Consider the following 4,120-nt stretch of genomic DNA (forward strand, 5'->3'; position numbering starts at 1 on the left):
AGTGATGTTTCATGTGCACTATGAAGTGCATGGGATAGGGAGAGAGAAATGTGTGTGTGTGTGTGTGTGTGTGTGTGTGTGTGTGTGTGTGTGTGTTTCCCCACCTTGCTGGCTAGTGCTGGTCAAGTTGCTTAACCTTACTCTGCTCAAAGACTGCCTGGCCTTGGCATCCTGGTTGTCTTAGAGGCTGGCAGGGAAGGCTTAGAAAGGCAGATGTGCAGGCAATTGTTTACCTCCAGCTGCAGGCAGACAGAGCTGTTGCTGTCCTCTTCTGCGCTGGAATCTGTGGCCCCTTCCAGACTGGCATCTGTGATTGTCATGACTTCTTGTCCAAAAAGGCAGCCCTGGGTTGCAAGGCCCTGTTTTGAAGAGTCAATACTTGAAACTCAGAGCAAGAGGGATTGTTTTGGGGTGGTTTTTTTTTTCTAGTTTCCATCCTCTGTTAGAAATTATTTCAGAGTTTCTTTCAGGGTTTGTCAATCCATATTCATCTGGCCTAATGTACAGAAGGATGATCTGTGCCCTTGTTTTGCTCCAGTGTGAGAGGATGGACAGTCAGTCTGTCTGCACCTTGCTGGCTAGTGCTCTTGGTCGAGTTGCTTAACCTTTCTGTACCTCAGCGCTCACATTATTAAAGAAAATAATATCCTGACAAGGTCCTGAAATGGGTTAAATAAAAGAACACATTCAAATGATTTAACATAGTTCCTGGCAATTGAAGTTCTCATCATAAGTGTTATATTTTCTAAACCAATTTAAATAAGAGCACTGAGACTTAGGTAACAGCAGTCAAATAAGTGGAAGACAATGTGTATGTGTCTCTGTGTGTATATGGATAGAGGTGCTTCTGTGTGTATGTGCATGTGTATGTGTATATACATGAAAATGTGTGTTTCATGCTTGTGTACATATGTATGTGAAACCATGTATCTTTGTGGAGGTATGTATGTGGGGGGCATCTGCATATGTATATGTGTCTATGCCTTTGTGTGTGTGAGAGAGAGAGAGAGAGAGAGAGAGTATATGATCCATTGACTTAGTTGTTTAACTTATACATAGAAACAGTTTGTCACAAAAGACAGCACCTCACAGGAATTGTGGGCCCTGCATCTAGCTTCCGTCCTGGAGGAGCCCTTACCAGTCATGGTTTCTGATTTACCACCTGGACACGAGGATAGTAACAGTTTTAATTTACTTGGCTCTACAGTCAACACTCTTGGTAACAGCAGCCAGGAAATCAGGAGACAAATTGCATTGGGAAAGTCAGCTGTGAGGGACCTCTCAAGAGTACTGAAGAGCAACGATGTCAGGCTGGAGACTAAGGTGTGCCTGATCTGGGCTATAGTCTTCGCAATTATGTGCTATGCATCAGAGAGATGGACAGTGAATAGGGTTGACAGAAAGAGGATTGACGCCTTTGAACTGTGGTGCTGGAGAAGAGTGTTGAATATACCATGGACTGCTAGGAGAACAAACAGGTTTGTCCTAGAGAGGGTGAAGCCAGAGTGTTACCTGGAGTCAAGGATTCTGAAGCTTCATCTGACATAGTTTGGGCATGTTGCAAGGAGGGACTGACTGGTCTTTGGAGAGGGACATCATGTTTGGCAGAGTGGAGGGGCTGCGAAGGAGAGGAAGACCTTTGATTAGATGGATTGATTCTGTGACTGGAGCAGTGGGAATAAGTGCGTTTGAGATGGCTAGGTTGGCACAGGATAGAACAGCATTTAGAGCTCTTGTACATAGGGTCGCTATGAGTCGCAAGCGATTCAATGGCACATAACAACAGCAACAACATACAGCAAATAGTACCTGTACAGCAAGGCTGTCACAAGTTTGTTGTCTGGTCTTGGACGTCTTTCCTCCCAGTATTGGCTGGTCATTTTCAGGGTCCCAGTACATCCAAGTTCTGGCTGAACTTTGTCAAAGGGAAACACTGCTGGGGCTTAAGCGGATGCCGCACTCCCACACCGCTGTCTTGTGCCCTTGACTAGTTGTCTCTAAATACCAGCCCCCCTGGAGCAGATAAGGTCTCTGCTCTCCAGGAATGAATGTCCTTCTGAACTTGGGACAGTCCTCACAAGGCCCATCTGCAAGTGTAGAGGTTGGGGTGGGAAGGTGAGGAGAGCTAACTAAACTACCTCTTATAAATAGAACTTTCCTCAGTTCAGTAAGAGGTAACCGAGAACCCTAAAAAGGAGTCCACCATCTTCCCACCATCATATCCTGCTTCCCTGGAGCAGACCTTCTGTTCATGGGGCGCAAATTCCGACATTCTTTCCAACATGTGAGTGGGGCTGAGAAGTTTCACTCTTGTGGATTTTTTTCTCAATATTTTTGAGTGAAAGCTCACAAATTATATTGGTGTTAATGTTAATTTACTCACATTTTGTTTTATAACATTAATGTCAATAGATTCATGTAATTAATTACAGTGCCCTATGAAACTTTTGTTGCACATGATCTATCTAAAGTCCTCTCTGGTACGAAACCTTTGAGGCAGCTATGGTGGTGAGGAACTCTGAGGGAGCCTGGGCCCAGCTCTGCAGGCCAAAGCTTTGGAACCATGTGCCTAAGATTAGTTACTCTTAAAATACTTTATTGTTGTTGTTCTTATGTGGTGTCGAGTCGCCTGCGACTCATAGCGACCTTCTGCACAACAGCGCTAAACCCTGCTCTATCCTGTGCCAATCTCACTGTCTCTGACACACCTACCCCTATTACCCCTGTCACTGAATCAATCCATCTCATAAAGGGTCTTCCTCTCCTGCTCTGTCCCTCCACCCTCCCATGCATGACATCCTTCTCCAAGGATTAACCTCTCCTTGCAAATTTCCAAAGGATGTCAGATGAAGCTTCAAAATCCTTGCCTCCAAGGAGCAGTCTGGTTTAACCCTCTCTAGGATGAACCTGTTTGTTTTCTTAGCAGTCCATGGTATATTCAATACTCTTCTTCAACACCATAGCTCAAAGACATCAATTTTCCTTCTATCCTCCCTAGTCATTTTCCAGCTCTCTGACACATAGCAAGTGATTGAAAAGACCATGGCCTATATCAGTTGCACCTTAGTCTCCAGAGTGACATCATTGCTCTTCAGTACTTTAGAGAGTCTCTAACATCAGGAATTCCCATCGCAATACGTCTTTTAGTTTGCTGGCTGCTGGTGCCAAGAGTGTTGACTGTGAAGCCAAGCAAATTAAATCTGTTAACAATCTCATTCTCTTCATTGCCCATCTGATGCTGCCAATTTGCCCAATGGTGAGAATCTTTGTTTTCTTTGCTATAGTTCTATGCCCACACTTATTGAAATACATGACAAACCTATGTGCAGCATCTGAATTTCAGGAACTGAAAGAAGCAGCAGCTTTGAAAACACATGAGCTTTCAGGTCAGAGAGGACACGAAACAGCAAACGAGTTCACAGTCCACATGAGGCGGACATTGTGGACATCCACGGTGATTCTCCAACTCCTCTAGTTAATCATTTGTTTCCTTCAGTGTTTTAAATAAAAATAAAATAGATTAGACTTGTTTTAAAAATAAAATGTATTTTCTTTTAGGGCATTTCTATGTTTACTAATTAATTGGGCAGAAAGAAAGAACTCCCTTTCTCACTCCCTGATGCACATCATCTCCTCTCCTGTGATCAGCTCCTTGTCATGTATGTGCACACCTGCTTTGCATTTCATCCTTTTTCCTGTGACTGGCTCCTCGTAATATATGTGCATATCTCCTCTGCACAAACACTAAACATACAACCCTGCTTGCCCTACTCACAACCCTAGGAGGAAAGAGTTCTCTCTCTCTCTCTCTCTTCTCTATCTTCTCTCTCTCTCTTCTTTCTCTCTCTCTTCTCTATCTTCTCTCTCTCTCTTCTCTCTCTTCTCTATCTTCTCTCTCTTTTTTCTCTCTCTCTTCTCTATCTTCTCTCTCTATTTTCTCTCTCTTCTCTCTCTCTCTCTCTCTCTCTCTCTCTCTCTATTTGTGAGAGTATGTGTATATGCTTTCAACCCTCTCAGGAGGGTTGAAAAAGGAAAGGTTAAAGAATAGATAGATCAATGGAATAGAATTGAGAACCCAGAAATCAGCCCATCTATTTATGGGCAATTGATTTTTGACAAA

This window comes from Elephantulus edwardii, unplaced genomic scaffold, assembly GCF_000299155.1.
Source record: "Elephantulus edwardii isolate Elephantulus edwardi_28Jun2011 unplaced genomic scaffold, EleEdw1.0 scaffold00337, whole genome shotgun sequence".
Lineage (NCBI taxonomy): Eukaryota > Metazoa > Chordata > Mammalia > Macroscelidea > Macroscelididae > Elephantulus > Elephantulus edwardii.